The sequence below is a fragment of the Lepisosteus oculatus genome, chromosome 14, assembly GCF_040954835.1.
Source record: "Lepisosteus oculatus isolate fLepOcu1 chromosome 14, fLepOcu1.hap2, whole genome shotgun sequence".
In the NCBI taxonomy this organism is placed as follows: Eukaryota; Metazoa; Chordata; class Actinopteri; order Semionotiformes; family Lepisosteidae; genus Lepisosteus; species Lepisosteus oculatus.
Window position 1 is genome coordinate 52,989,442 of NC_090709.1, and position 15,917 is coordinate 53,005,358.

The 15,917-nt window shown below is 51.6% G+C and overlaps 4 non-coding genes and 1 pseudogene across 4 annotated transcripts; 2 read left to right on the top strand and 3 right to left on the bottom strand.

Annotated features, from left to right (window-relative positions):
- Positions 1 to 3,348: 3,348 nt before the first annotated feature.
- On the top strand, positions 3,349 to 3,457 carry LOC138219225 (5S ribosomal RNA; annotated as a pseudogene).
- Positions 3,458 to 9,999: 6,542 nt separating this feature from the next.
- Positions 10,000 to 10,072, top strand: trnaa-agc (transfer RNA alanine (anticodon AGC)). The gene has a single exon. It is a non-coding gene; the product is annotated as a tRNA-Ala (tRNA).
- Positions 10,073 to 10,830: 758 nt separating this feature from the next.
- On the bottom strand, positions 10,831 to 10,902 carry trnap-agg (transfer RNA proline (anticodon AGG)). The gene has a single exon. It is a non-coding gene; the product is annotated as a tRNA-Pro (tRNA).
- A 2,117-nt stretch (positions 10,903 to 13,019) lies between these two features.
- On the bottom strand, positions 13,020 to 13,091 carry trnap-agg (transfer RNA proline (anticodon AGG)). Its single transcript has one exon. It is a non-coding gene; the product is annotated as a tRNA-Pro (tRNA).
- A 2,116-nt stretch (positions 13,092 to 15,207) lies between these two features.
- On the bottom strand, positions 15,208 to 15,279 carry trnap-agg (transfer RNA proline (anticodon AGG)). The gene has a single exon. It is a non-coding gene; the product is annotated as a tRNA-Pro (tRNA).
- Positions 15,280 to 15,917: the final 638 nt, after the last annotated feature.

Consider the following 15,917-nt stretch of genomic DNA (forward strand, 5'->3'; position numbering starts at 1 on the left):
GCTTTACAGTTCATGAACATAAAACATTTTTTTTACTCTAACCCAGGCTATAATTGTTTCTCTGAATTTGTCGTACATGTACTTTTGCTGGACTGCTCGGTCCCATTTTCATCTTTGAATTTTAATTTCCCATTTTTACCAATCGGTGCCTTACTTAGAACCTTATCACATCAACTACTCCGCAGAGCAAAAACCACACGTCTGTGTTAAGATAAGTTCTTTATATGAGTCCCAGACTCATCAAACCCACGTGAGAACACCCCTGTGGCTCGCTTCTCAAACTATTAATTTTTAAGGATCACTTACTGGCGTCAGACAGCTGCCAATTCTCCAGACGCGTCTCTGGAAGGATAAACAGTTTATCCTCCGAGGTTCGTCCAATTTTGCTAAAATTGTCAGGGTCCGGATGGAGTTTCAGCAGCCGTTCGCGTTCAGGTTTCTGATCCCGGACGAGCCCCCAAATTGTTATGGAACTATCAAGGAAGCTACAAGAGAGAGTTCTCACCTGAGTAAGGTCTTTATTTCAATATTGCAAGCCCTGCTGCCACTTCGCAAAGTGCAACCAGAGACTCAATTTGTTACAAGCAGTACAGGGTTTTTAAAAGATGTTGCGCTGTAAAAAAGCTCAGCGCTTTGTCCTTTCTAAAAGTTCCCCTTTCCCTAAGAGAAAACAGATTACATCAAAAAGCGAGAGAAGAAGCACTAGATTTGTTATTCAAAGCTAATCAGTTACTTTCAGCTAATTCTAACGACCCAGAAAGCATATATTGTTTTGGTACATTGTCTTCTAAAGTAACCTAAACAGTGTACTTTGTTGATACACTGTTTTCTAAAATTCTGCACGTACTGTAGCACAGCATTTACATCCTTGAAATATATTATCTTTGTAGATTAAGCTGACCCAGGGACGCCAAATAATGTAGGGAAAACCGGTCCAGGGACGCCAAATATGTAATCATAGTGGCTCTCTGAAGGCACCAGTTCTGTAGGGTTTGGGCATTTACTGAGACAATTATTAATTGTAGCAGTAAATCACAAAGTTGATTCTTTTGATGGCTTTAGAATCCAACCATGCGACATAACTCAAACAACGCACACACACAGGTACTAACACACGAGGATACATTTATTAATACATAGAATATGCATGTAAACCTAACAGATCTTATCGAGAGGGTTATCAGAATACAAAAGGTATATATTCAATCAGTTACAAAGTGTTACACATATCAAGAGGACATACATTCAGTATATCATTCATTAAGACCGTTTCGTAAAGTGAACTTGGTTACAACTTCTACATTAGATACTCAGACAAGTACATAACTCTTAGGAATTAAATTGATATCAACTGGTTTGGATAACAATTGAATTCTCGAGCTGTAATGCATTGAAGTTGAATACTCATCCAATCTTTGGGGATTCAGATCTCCTGCGGGCACAAAGAAACAGTTGCAGGCTGTTGCTGTCCAATCCGCGCTCTCTGGCTCCGTGCCAGGCTGTGCTGTGCGGCTTGCGACGGTGCGCTGCTGATGCTCACTGTTGGCTTAACTAGCAAAGTTTGTGCACAGGAGAAAAGATGACTGTGGGTCCCAGCAAGTCAGGAAGAGGACTGGTTCGTTCCTGATGAAGAGCTAGTTCTGAATAGTGATTCAGCTAACCACAGTTCCGACCTGTTCACGAGGCCTGCTGCTGGTTACTCTCTGGCAACCTCCACTCTAGACTCTTAGAACAAAGGAAAGTTCTGGCACTCGGACACACTGGCCGTTCCGTGGTTGTCCGGGCTGAGTCTCAGGATGGTCAGGAGGCGCGCTGTGAGAATGTCCTGCCCTTGGGATTCTCCTTTGAATTCCCTTTAGAATTGTTGAATCTGAATCTGAATCTTGTCTGAATCTGAATCTCAATCTCAATCTCCCAGGCTCTCTGTGTTGCCTGTTTTACCTGGAGGAACTTCAGCTCATTGATTGGCTGAAAGTTCCATGGGCATCAGAGTCCCACGTGGGTTACTCGGCCCTACCAGTCCCTGATTGGTTGATCAAGGTGAGATATGAGTCACTTAGTCCTGACACTTAGTAATGCAGTCCAGATGTCCAACTGGCACTCCCTAAACAGATAGGCGCCAATGGATGACCATTGATCATGATAGCCAGGCTTAGCTAAGTGCATCCCCCTGTGGGAGCTGTCCTTATCAAAAGAAAACATCTTGCATGAATAGTTTCTCTGTGGCTGCACCACAGAGATGAACAGAGAAATGGGGCCTCATTTGGGAAGCTCAGAAACACTTAATTCTGCCTTATTATTTAAGCCTCACCGCTACATCTTAAAGCACCAATATATTTCTTGCAAAGCTCTCTACATTTTAAGAATCAATTTACTTATTAGATTTCCACTTCAAGACTTGTTCGGCTGGCGTTCTGGGAGTCGCGTTTATCAGAATTGTATTGAAATCGTTTCCCACAGAGCTCAGATGTCAAAGCACAGCAGCAGCTCTCCACAGCGATCCTCTATAGCGCCCTTTCTCCCGCAGCTCCGTCCTCATTGGAAGGAAGCAAGAGTGAAAGGCTGAAGTGAAATAGAGCGGGGACGAAGGCAGTGAAGAGAGAGAACGTGGGAAGAAGAGAAAAACGCAGGGGAAAAAAAGCAGCGTCGTAAAAGAGGTGACAGAGCTGTCCTCTCTATAAGTGGGGTGCCAGCGAGCTTTGCTCTAGCTTACGGCCACACCCCCTTGAGCATGCCTGATCTTGGAAGCTGAACAGGGATGGGCCTGGTTAGTACTTGGATGGGAGACTGCCTGGGAATACCAGGTGCTTTTAAGCGCAGGAGGCGCCCTATCCCCGCTCGCTCGCTCATTCCCCTGTTCACACGTGCAGTGCGGCTTGTCCGTCTGTTTATTTGTCAGCTCTGGCGAGACACGGGTGCTTGTGTATTAGCGTGAGCGTTTTTTTTATTCTGATCATGAACAGTTTTACAAGTCCGCAAAGGATCGAGGAAAGGTTTATCGCCAGCTGAAAAGAGACACAGCGCTTCGGCTGTGGAGACTTGCTCGGCTGGCGTTCGGGGAGTCGCGTTTTTCAGAATTGTATTGAGATCGTTTTCCACAGAGCTCAGATGTCAAAGCACCGCAGCAGCTCTCCACAGCGATCCTCTATAGCGCCCTTTCTCCCACAGCTCCGTCCTCATTGGAAGGAAGCAAGAGTGAAAGGTTGAAGTGAAATAGAGCGGGGACGAAGGCAGTGAAGAGAGAGAACGTGGGAAGAAGAGAAAAACGCAAGGGAAAAAAAGCAGCGTTGTAAAAGAGGTGATGGAGCTGTCCTCTCTATAAGAAGGGTGCCAGCGATCCTTGCTCTTGCTTATGGCCACACCCCCTTGAGCACGCCTGATCTCGGAAGATAAACAGAGATGGGCCTGGTTAGTACTTGGATGGGAGACTGCCTGGGAATACCAGGTGCTGTAAGCTTTTAAGCGCAGGAGCTTGTAAAACTGATCATGAACAGTTTTACAAGTCCGCAAAGGATCGAGGAAAGGTTTATCGCCAGCTGAAAAGAGACACAGCGCTTCCGCTGTGGAGACTTGTTCGGCTGGCGTTCGGGGAGTCGCGTTTTTCAGAATTGTATTGAGATCGTTTTCCACAGAGCTCAGATGTCAAAGCACAGCAGCAGCTCTCAAAAAAGCAGCGTCGTAAAAGAGGTGACGGAGCTGTTCTCTCTATAAGAAGGAGAAGAAGAAGAGGAACAGAGGATTTGTTTGTCTTAAGTTAGACTTTGTTTTTTTGTGTTTTTTTGGTGTTTTTGGTTGATTTTTGAAGCCCTCCCCTTCAGCCTAGCTCTGTTTGGGGAGGGGAGAGACTTTTGGGTTTTTTTTGTTGCTTTTTTGTTGCTTTCTGAGTCCTGTTTGTGTTTTAATGGAAGGAAAAAACATGGAGGCAGAGAATGTTATTGTAGTGTAGGTAAGAGAAGGATGAGGAATTTGGACCGACCCCCCCGGCGGGTTTTTGCAAGGGCGCATACTGTTGTGGTGGATGTGAGCGGCGTGGAGAAACCGTCTGCGGGTGCTATTATCGCAGCTGTGTACGGCGTCTGTGGGGAGGGCTCTCTTTTTGCCTGCCGCCCCCAGACGCCAAAAGAGTTTGAACTGACTCTGGACTCAAAAGAACATGCGGACGCGGTGGCTGTGGGGCTGGATGTGCAGGGCACACCCTGCTACTGCCGCTGGCTGGAGCGGAAGGAGGTAGTGGTGTCCTTCCTCCACCTCCCGGCATATATCTCAGATTAGACTATCAAGGAGAAGCTGAGTAGCTGGGGGGTGAGAGTCATTTCGGACATCAGGATGCGCCACTACCCCGGGACCACCATTGCTGATGGCACGAGGTTTGTTCGGATTCGCTTTCCCGATCATGTAGCCTCGTTGCCATACAGCACCCGCTTCGCCACGGCAGAGGGGGGGCAGTACTTCAGGGTCCTCCACGACCAGCAACAAAGGGTGTGTCATGTCTGCCTGGACTTGGGGCACATCGCCAAGGACTGCCCTGAGTTCCTCTTCTATGAGTGCAGACAGCCCGGCCATCGCGCCAGGAAATGCACCGCTGCCAGGTGCCCGGACTGCCTCCATGCGCTCATGAGCTGCAACTGCGAGCCAGAGCCGGAAGATCCAGCCGCCGCAGGAGCAGCTGCCCGCAACGCTGAGGGGGTTGAAGATGGACTACGAGTGGCCACTGCAGCTGAGCATGGAGAGTTGCTAGCAGCGGCGCCCCAGGACCCCAGTGAGCCAGCAACGCCCCAGCCGGTGATGGGAGAGAGGCAGAGGAGGCCCCTCCAATCCTGGGTACAGCGCAGCAGAAAGGAGCCGGGGACTAGCCAGCATCTCCACCAGCAGAGGCGCCCCGTTGCCCTAACAATCCTGCTGCATCCCACTCTGTGCCGCAAGAGAAGCAGAGGGAGGTTGCTCCACAACATGCGGCGGTGCAGCGTGGTGCAGCTGAGATCCTACGGGCACCACCACCACCAGAGGCTGCCCCTCAGCGTACCAGTGGGCTTTTGACACCCAAGCCTGTGCAGGGAGAGAGGCAGAGGGAGGAGGCGACGGCACCAGCACCACCACCACCATCACCGTCAGCAGTTCCCCAGCTGTGGGCAAGCCGGGGTACAACCGCCTGGGCCCTCGAAGGCTGGAATCCAGTGGCACCACGTCAGGCCTCAGCCCAACCTGAAGCCCAGTTCAAGAGTTGTCCGCAGACCCATCCCTGATGTCTCTGCGGTGGCGGAGACAGGAGGTGGGGAGGAAGCGGCAAGTGTTGGCAATGAGAATGTGGCAGAAAGGGCGGGGGAACTGTCGCGCGGGCCGGAGAATTAGTTTCACTCTTATGGCCATATGCGTGATGGCAACTTTCGCCTCTTTAAACGCCAACGGGCTGAGGGACTGAGCAAAGCTGGGGGCAGTGTTAGCTCTGCTGGGGCGGACGGATGTTGTCTGCCTCCAGGAGACCTTCTGGGACGAGGAGTGTGTCCGGAAGGTGCGAGCACAGTGGGACTGGGAGCTGTTTTACAGCAACGCCTCCAGCCTGTGCAGGAGGGGGGTGGCTGTGCTGGTGAGGAGGGGAGTGTACGAGAGCGTAAGGCTCCTGCACCACGACACGGAGGGCCGGCTCCTGCAGGTCTGTCTCGGGTTTCCTGGACAGTCCGTACTGCTGAGCAACATCTACGCCCACAATGGGGAAGCTGAGCGGCTCGCCTTCTTCAAGCAGCTGGAGGCGAGCTGCTTTCAGCAGCCAGGGCTGGTCGTCGGAGATTTTAACTGTGCACTGAGTGCGCTCGATGTCGCGGTTGGGATGACCTTTAAGAGCAGCGCTGCTCGCAGCTTCCTGGAGCGCAGTGCGGAAGCTCACTGGTTCGTGGATGCGTGGCGTCAGGCTTATGGTGCGCGGAGGGACTTTTCTCGGCGGCAGGTCGTCGAAGGTGTCTTGAGACAGAGCAGGATCGACCTGTTGCAGGGGCACATGAGTCTCTTCCCGTGCCTGAGCCAGATGCGCTATGTGTTCATGACCCTGAGCGACCATGCTGTGCTTCACTTTTCTCTAGCAGGGGCACAGGAGGACCGGTGCCCCGGCCTCTGGTGCTTTAATAAGGCGCTCCTGGGGAGGCTTCATTCTGTCAGGGCATAGAAGACCTTATCCGGCAGCAGCTGCAGTGTCCCCTGTATAGGTCAGAAAAGCTGGTCTGGTGGGATAATCTCAAGTACGCCATCAAAGAGTTCAGTATCTAGTATGGCCTGTCCCGGGGGCGGGAGAAGGCCAGGCGGGAGAGACAGCTTCGGGCTCGGATCACCTCAGAGCTCGGGCTCCTGGCAGATCACGGCGGGGGCTGCGAGCTCTTGCTGGAGCTGAGGGGTGAGCTGCAAGCCCTGGAGGAGGAGAAGTGGAGAGGAGCCAGGTTGCGCAGCAGAGCCCAGTATCTTGCCAAGGGCGAGAAGAGCACGAGGTTCTTTTTCGGCCTGGAGCAGGAGAGGCAGCGCAGCTCCTTCATCGAGGAGCTGGTGGGAGAGGACGGTGTGCGGCTCTCTGCCCCCGAGGCCGTTAGGAATGAGGTGTTTTCTTTTTATAGCGCCTTGTTCTGGCCGAAGTGGTGGATGAGCAGCAGACCTGGGCCATGCTGGCTTGGGTGAGTACCCGCCTGTCACAGAGCGATCGTGAGCTCTGTGACAGTGCGCTGAGCTTGGAGGAAGTGCTTGAAGCACTTCGGGGCTCGTCTCCTAACAAGAGCCCTGGGTGGGACGGGCTCTCCTCCGAGCTCTACAGACACTTTCAGCAGTCCCTGGGGCCCCTCCTTCTGGAGGTGTTCCAGGAGATTGCCAGGACCGGCGCTCTGACCCCATCTATGAGAAGGGGGGTGATCTCTCTTGTCTACAAAAAGCAGGGGGATCCCTCCCTTTTGAAAAACTTTCGCCCGATCAGTCTGTTGAACACAGACTATAAGATACTAACTCGTGTTCTCTCCCTCAGGCTCGGGAAGGTTCTGCCCAGGATCCTGTCGCCTTCGCAGACCTACTGCGTCAAGTGGAGAGACATCGCGGACACGGTGTGCTCCATCAGAGATGTTGTGGACCTTATGCGGGAGCAGCCGAGGGGTGGATACGTCCTGAAACTGGACCAGGAGAAGGCCTTCGACAGGGTGGAGCATTCCTTCCTGTTTGAGGTCTTGAAGAGCTTTGGCTTCGGCGAGGCCTTCATCTCCTGGGTGAGGCTCGTGTACAAGGGGATCGTGAGCTGTGTCAAGGTGAATGGTTCCCTCACGAGCTTCTTTCCAGTGACCTTGCCTGGGGGCACCGCCACCTCGTTGATCTACCAATATGCTGACGACACCAGACTGACGTTGGCAGAGGTGGCGGAGATCTCGGCCATTTTAGAGGTGGTGCAGGCCTACTGCGCTGCCTCGGGCGCCAAGGTAAACTTGGAGAAGTCTGAGGTCATGCCGGTGGGGAGGGCAGACCTTGCCCCGCTCTTCGGTTACCCTTTCAGGGTTGAGACGGGTCACCTGAAGGTCCTTGGCATCTACATTAACGCTGATGAGCAGGCCACTGGGCTTCTCCTGTGGAAGGAGAAGCTCATTAAGATGAGGGCAAATTAAATCGGTGGAGACACAGGTCCCTGACCCTAAAGGGAAGGGTCCTGCTCGTTAACACACTGTGCCTGTCCCTCTTGTGGTACCCACTGTCTGTGATGCCTCTTCCTGAACGGGTAGAGAATGAGATTAGGCAACTGGTGGTGGGATTCGTGTGGGAGGGGAAGCCTCCGCGGGTCACTCATGACACCCTCATTGGGAAAATCTCCAGGGGTGGGCTGAAGCTGTGTGATGTAGGCCTGAAGCTGAAAAGCTTTAGGCTGAAAGTAGTGAAGAAGTTCCTTGACCTGGATAATGTCAGCATTTGGAAGATTGGTATGGGAAGCTACCTCGAGACTTGCGGGGGCTTGGGGCAGGAGACACTCCTGGTGAGGCTGACTCCGGGGTTGATAAAACATCTGCCCTCCTTTTACAGGGAGGTCCTGCTGGCGAGGGGGTAGTTCATGTCCCAGCATGTCTCCTACACGCCGGAGACCCGGGCCCAGATTCTGGAACAGCCTCTGTTCCTCGACCCCCTGCTGGTGTCTCGATGGAACAGGCAGCTCTACGAGGCTGGCATATCCAAGGTCAAGGATCTTCTTTATGAAGTAAAGGACGGATTTCTGCCCACCCAGGCTATTGTCGATGCTGTGCGAGAGGTCGACGATGAGCTGCCTGTCAGTAAGATCCGTCAGGATTACGAGCAGCTCAAACTCGGTCTCCCGGACAGTTGGCTGGAGAAGCTCCATCTACAAGACGGGGCAGCAGGCCCGGCCTGGCCGGAGCTGAGGGTGAAGTGGGGGGACCGTGGGGTGGACCTCCTGGGGTTCACCACCAGCATGTTCTACAGGCTGATGGTGGCGAAACGCTTCAGAGTGCCGGTCTCAGAGGTGTTCTGGGGTAAGATCTTCCCCCAGCTCGAGCCAGGGCGTACTTGACGGATCTGCTGGATGGCCTGTTTCGCTCTGTTCGAGGAGCTGTTCTTGACGGGGTGCCCTGGAAAGAGCTGTTCCTCTTTGGGTACCGCGGGTCTGAGAGGGGGGTTAACGCCATTTTAGTGAACCTCCTCCTCAGCCTAACGAGGACAGCTGTCTGGGAGAGGAGGAACCTCATGATGTACAATGGCCTGAAGCCAGACCTTGTCAGGCTGTACATTGCCAGGGTGAAGGACTGCTTCTCTCTCAGTCTGGCCTACTGCAGGGCTGAGAGGCGGATGGCCGACTTTCGCAGGATCTTCTTAAAAAATAACATCTTTGTGGACCTGCGGGAGGAAGGCCTGTACTTCCAGCTCTGAGATGGGGGTGTCTTTGAACAAAAGACACACACGGCTCCACCCTTTTCCACCCCTGAATAGCATTGGCGAGTTGAATAGCATTCAATTCACATCGAATAGCATTGGCCCCTGAATAGCCCCTGAATAGCATTGGCGAAGCTCAGCACTGGGCCACTGGGCATGATTTCCCACCGTTTCCATAGTGTAGTTGTTATCACGTTAGCCTCACATGTGGAATGTCCCCAGTTCTAAACAGAGCAGCTTTTTTTGTTGCCACGCACACTGTTTGGGGATTCGCCTAGTGCTGTGATCGAACAGACCCACTCACCTCTTAGTGTGGTGGGATCTGCACAGTGCATGTCGCAGCGCTTTCTGCTTTCACTTCAATGTGCTTCCTGATGTTGAGTCGTGTGCTGTGCAGAGGCTCTGAAAGCGAGAGCAATGAAGAAGTGCACAGCGCTGTGAAAGAAAACACAGAGAAGTGAAAGGCAGTCCTTTCTCTAAGACCGGGGTAAAGTTAGCTTGAAGTTCAAAAACGATTTTGGCACACCTGTAGTGCTTTTGCGAAATCTCTTAGAGTTACAAAAACACTTGCTTTGTGTATAAAATGCATTGTGAATGCTTTCTCAGCCTTCACTTTGCCATTTTTATGACTTTTTTTTACCACGCTCAAATATTGTTTTGTCCATATCGTCACAATGGAAGCACAGAACGTCTTCAAACCAAATGCATTTTAAAGACCACAACTTGTGGAAATTTCCACATTCTCTACATCAAACTTTCAGTGAGCTAATTTCGTTTTTCATCGATGCGTAATTACGCACTAACTGGAACCCGGGGGACCGCTGTGTGCACATGTTCACAATGCGAGAAATACTGTTCAATACGGCTTCATGCGAAAAACCCCTATATGAGCTTAGGAAGCAGAACAGTGCAGTCTCCAATTACCCAGACTGTAAGATGACAAGATGAGTTGATGGAAAGAGCACAAACGTTCAGCTCATACAATAGGCAATGAAGATCCCAGCGTCGTCATCGCACTTGAAAGGACTGCCTTGCAGACCAAGGGCAGTGGGCGGTGCCCGGTAAGAGGGGCAGAGGCGGTAAGCCATGATGCTGAGAAGCATGAAGCGAGGGGGATTAGCTCAAATGGTAGAGTGCTCGCTTAGCATGCGAGAGGTAGCGGGATCGATGCCCGCATCCTCCAGGTCTGAGTTTGGCTCTCCGGAAGCCTGGTGCTCTCGTTTAGCCTCTGCGACTTCTGACAGGTGCTCCTCCGTTGCGGAGAGAATGTCCTTCAGTTGTCAAGCGTTTAAGGGTCACACCTCCTTCCCAACCTCAGTCTGCACTGAGTGCGTCTCTGGCATTTTCTCGTCCAATTTGTCAGCTTAGCAAGTGAAAAGTATATCCGAGTGAAAACAGTGCTGATAATACTCTCACGAATTGTTAGAAGACGTGCTTTTGATCATCGATTGCTTAACAATCACATTCGTTCGACTTGAGCAATCAAGCTCGTAGTTTTCCTTCAAATCTTGAAAGCTCTCAGTGAGAACATCATAGGCTGCAGGACGCCCCGTAACTTGATTACTTCAACAGAAAGAAGAGCAGACAGCTCCACAAATATGCGAGGCGCAGAGAGCGCAACGCGAGCCGCACACGTTTCGGTGGCTGAGAGAGGGCAGTTTTTGCTTCTGCATTTCCCAAGTAAGGACGCATGACAACAAGCGATCGCGGTGCTCATCTACGACATAGTGGTGATGAGTTTTCAGTACGTGTTCTTTTGAACGAGCAATGAGGTTGCCGCCTTGGACAACTGACTGCACGCTCTCATTGTGCCACGTGATGAGAATTCACCAGGCTCGTTCAGTCATTAGTCACATTCCATCGTTTGCCATTAGCAGACGCTGCGAAGTGATGTGGATATCAGTTCCCAGTCTTGTGGAAGAGGAGGAAAAGAGCACACGAGGGCTCGTCCGGGAGTTGAACCCGGGACCTCTCGCACCCTAAGCGAGAATCATACCACTAGACCAACGAGCCACAGCAGCACTTCCTATTTCAATCTGTCAGCGAGCTTGAGGATGGGGAGAGGCGCCATTCGCTCGTCCAGTCAGACCTTCATCAATAAGTCAAGAAAGCTGCAATTACACGACTGCCTTGCAGACGAAGGGCAGTGAACTGTGCCCGGTAAGAGGGGAACAAGCGGCACTAGGTGACGCCGAGGCATAAGTCCCAGCGAGGGGGGTTGGCTTGTATGGTACAGCGCTTGCTTTGCATGTGGGAGATAGCAGGATCAATTCCCGCATCCTCCAGGTGTGTGCTTAGAGCTTGATGTGCCGAAAGGTGTCCTTTAGCCTGTGGTCCCGCCTTACATGGAGAGCATCGTGCAGCTGTCAAGCGTTTTGCAGCCACGCCCCCTTTTCATCTTCTCTCTGGCTTAAGCGTCACTCCGCCCCTCTCTCTTGACATTTCATGTCAGCATGTCAGAAGTCCGAGTGACATTTTTAATGGCTGAGTGAGGGCACGATGCTGAAGCAGAGAGGCCACTTCAGCCACAGAGACTTGTGCTAGGTGAGATCTGAAAGACGGACTCGCAACAGAAACAGACCAAAAATGTATCGGTGAGATCAAAAGGCAAATGCAACATTCAGCAGAGGGCGTCTAAAGATTAGGGAACGGGCGACTGAAATCCATGTGAGGCAAACTTTCCGGTGTGTGTACTGCAGCTGGGCTTGTTGGCGTAATTGGTAGTGCGTCAGTCTCGTCATCTGAAGGGCCTGAGTTTGATCCTCACACGGGGCAGGGCTGCTTCCTCTCTTGCTCTTTTCAAACACTTGCGGCAACTGTTCGCTCATAACCACGTCTGGAATGCGTGACCTTTACACGGGCGAGAAGCAACGCCGCATCCCTTTTCTAAAGAACATTCACATTCAGAAATAAGTCAAGAAATTTGCCATTACTTTCGCTCGCACTGCTGTCAGCCTGCCCATGTTGCCAAAGAAAGATTCACTCGGCGTCAACATGACAGAACAGCGATCACTTGAAAACAATGTTCCACACTCCGTAAGCAAGAACTTCAGTGTTTGCAGTCACCCGATATGCCGATAGTCAAAGGAGCGCAAAACACGAAGCGTCAAAAGACAAGATGAGTTGATGGAAAGAGCGTTGAATTGATGAGCACAAAAGTTCAGCTCGTACAATAGGCAACGAAGGTCTCAGCGTCGTCATCGCACTTGAAAGGACTGCCTTGCAGACCAAGGGCAGTGGGCGGTGCCCGGTAAGAGGGGCAGAGGCGGTAAGACATGATGCCGAGACGCATGAAGCGAGGGGGATTAGCTCAAATGGTAGAGCGCTCGCTTAGCATGCAAGAGGTAGCGGGATCGATGCCCGCATCCTCCAGGTCTGAGTTTGGATCTCCGGAAGCCCAGTGCTCTTGTTTAGCTTCTGCGACTTCTGACAGGTGCTCCTCCGTTGCGGAGAGAATGTCCTTCAGTTGTCAAGCGTTGAAGGGCCACACCTCCTTCCCAACCTCAGTCTGCACTGAGTGCGTCTCCGGCATTTTCTCGTCCAATTTGTCAGCTTAGCAAGTGAAAAGTATATCCGAGTAAAAACAGTGCTGATAATACTCTCACGAATTGTTAGAAGACGTGCTTTTGATCATCGATTGCTTAACAATCACATTCGTTCGACTTGAGCCATCAAGCTCGTAGTTTTCCTTCAAATCTTGAAAGCTCTCAGTGAGAACATCATAGGCTGCAGGACGCCCCGTAACTTGATTACTTCAACAGAAAGAAGAGCAGACAGCTCGACAAATATGGGAGGCGCAGAGAGCGCAAGGCGAGCCGCACACGTTTCGGTGGCTGAGAGAGGGCAGTTTTTGCTTCTGCATTTCCCAAGTAAGGACGCATGACAACAAGCGATCGCGGTGCTCATCTACGACACAGTGGTGATGAGTTTTCAGTACGTGTTCTTTTGAACGAGCAATGAGGTTGCCGCCTTGGACAGCTGACTGCACGCTCTCATTGTGCCACGTGATGAGAATTCACCAGGCTCGTTCAGTCATTAGTCACATTCCATCGTTTGCCATAAGCAGACGCTGCGAAGTGATGTGGATATCAGTTCCCAGTCTTGTGGAAGAGGAGGAAAAGAGCACACGAGGGCTCGTCCGGGAGTTGAACCCGGGACCTCTCGCACCCTAAGCGAGAATCATACCACTAGACCAACAAGCCACAGCAGCACTTTCCATTTCAATCTGTCAGTGAGTTTGAGGATGGGGCGAGGCGCCATTCGCTCGTCCAGTCAGACCTTCATCAATAAGTCAAGAAAGCTGCAATTACACGACTGCCTTGCAGACGAAGGGCAGTGAACTGTGCCCGGTAAGAGGGGAACAAGCGGCACTAGGTGACGCCGAGGCATAAGTCCCAGCGAGGGGGGTTGGCTTGTATGGTACAGCACTTGCTCTGCATGTGGGAGATAGCAGGATCAATTCCCGCATCCTCCAGGTGTGTGCTTAGAGCTTGATGTGCCGAAAGGTATCCTTTAGCCTGTGGTCCCGCCTTACATGGAGAGCATCGTGCAGCTGTCAAGCATTTCGCAGCCACGCCCCCTTTTCATCTTCTCTCTGGCTTAAGCGTCACTCCGCCCCTCTCTCTTGACATTTCATGTCAGCATGTCAGAAGTCCGAGTGACATTTTTAATGGCTGAGTGAGGGCACGATGCTGAAGCAGAGAGGCCACTTCAGCCACAGAGACTTGTGCTAGGTGAGATCTGAAAGACGGACTCGCAACAGAAACAGACCAAAAATGTATCGGTGAGATCAAAAGGCAAATGCAACATTCAGCAGAGGGCGTCTAAAGATTAGGGAACGGGCGACTGAAATCCATGTGAGGCAAACTTTCCGGTGTGTGTACTGCAGCTGGGCTTGTTGGCATAATTGGTAGTGCGTCAGTCTCGTCATCTGAAGGGCCTGAGTTTGATCCTCACACGGGGCAGGGCTGCTTCCTCTCTTGCTCTTTTCAAACACTTGCGGCAACTGTTCGCTCAAACCACGTCTGGAATGCGTGACCTTTACACGGGCGAGAAGCAACGCCGCATCCCTTTTCTAAAGAACATTCACATTCAGAAATAAGTCAAGAAATTTGCCATTACTTTCGCTCGCACTGCTGTCAGCCTGCCCATGTTGCCAAAGAAAGATTCACTCGGCGTCAACATGACAGAACAGCGATCACTTGAAAACAATGTTCCACACTCCGTAAGCAAGAACTTCAGTGTTTGCAGTCACCCGATATGCCGATAGTCAAAGGAGCGCAAAACACGAAGCGTCAAAAGACAAGATGAGTTGATGGAAAGAGCGTTGAATTGATGAGCACAAAAGTTCAGCTCGTACAATAGGCAACGAAGGTCTCAGCGTCGTCATCGCACTTGAAAGGACTGCCTTGCAGACCAAGGGCAGTGGGCGGTGCCCGGTAAGAGGGGCAGAGGCGGTAAGACATGATGCCGAGACGCATGATGCGAGGGGGATTAGCTCAAATGGTAGAGTGCTCGCTTAGCATGCAAGAGGTAGCGGGATCGATGCCTGCATCCTCCAGGTCTGAGTTTGGATCTCCGGAAGCCCGGTGCTCTTGTTTAGCTTCTGCGACTTCTGACAGGTGCTCCTCCGTTGCGGAGAGAATGTCCTTCAATTGTCAAGCGTTGAAGGGCCACACCTCCTTCCCAACCTCAGTCTGCACTGAGTGCGTCTCCGGCATTTTCTCGTCCAATTTGTCAGCTTAGCAAGTGAAAAGTATATCCGAGTGAAAACAGTGCTGATAATACTCTCACGAATTGTTAGAAGACGTGCTTTTGATCATCGATTGCTTAACAATCACATTCGTTCGACTTGAGCCATCAAGCTCGTAGTTTTCCTTCAAATCTTGAAAGCTCTCAGTGAGAACATCATAGGCTGCAGGACGCCCCGTAACTTGATTACTTCAACAGAAAGAAGAGCAGACAGCTCGACAAATATGTGAGGCGCAGAGAGCGCAAGGCGAGCCGCACACGTTTCGGTGGCTGAGAGAGGGCAGTTTTTGCTTCTGCATTTCCCAAGTAAGGACGCATGACAACAAGCGATCGCGGTGCTCATCTACGACACAGTGGTGATGAGTTTTCAGTACGTGTTCTTTTGAACGAGCAATGAGGTTGCCGCCTTGGACAGCTGACTGCACGCTCTCATTGTGCCACGTGATGAGAATTCACCAGGCTCGTTCAGTCATTAGTCACATTCCATCGTTTGCCATAAGCAGACGCTGCGAAGTGATGTGGATATCAGTTCCCAGTCTTGTGGAAGAGGAGGAAAAGAGCACACGAGGGCTCGTCCGGGAGTTGAACCCGGGACCTCTCGCACCCTAAGCGAGAATCATACCACTAGACCAACGAGCCACAGCAGCACTTTCCATTTCAATCTGTCAGCGAGCTTGAGGATGGGGAGAGGCGCCATTCGCTCGTCCAGTCAGACCTTCATCAATAAGTCAAGAAAGCTGCAATTACACGACTGCCTTGCAGACGAAGGGCAGTGAACTGTGCCCGGTAAGAGGGGAACAAGCGGCACTAGGTGACGCCGAGGCATAAGTCCCAGCAAGGGGGGTTGGCTTGTATGGTACAGCGCTTGCTTTGCATGTGGGAGATAGCAGGATCAATTCCCGCATCCTCCAGGTGTGTGCTTAGAGCTTGATGTGCCAAAAGGTGTCCTTTAGCCTGTGGTCCCGCCTTATATGGAGAGCATCGTGCAGCTGTCAAGCATTTTGCAGCCACGCCCCCTTTTCATCTTCTCTCTGGCTTAAGCGTCACTCCGCCCCTCTCTCTTGACATTTCATGTCAGCATGTCAGAAGTCCGAGTGACATTTTTAATGGCTGAGTGAGGGCACGATGCTGAAGCAGAGAGGCCACTTCAGCCACAGAGACTTGTGCTAGGTGAGATCTGAAAGACGGACTCGCAACAGAAACAGACCAAAAATGTATCGGTGAGATCAAAAGGCAAATGCAACATTCAGCAGAGGGCGTCTAAAGATTAGGGAACG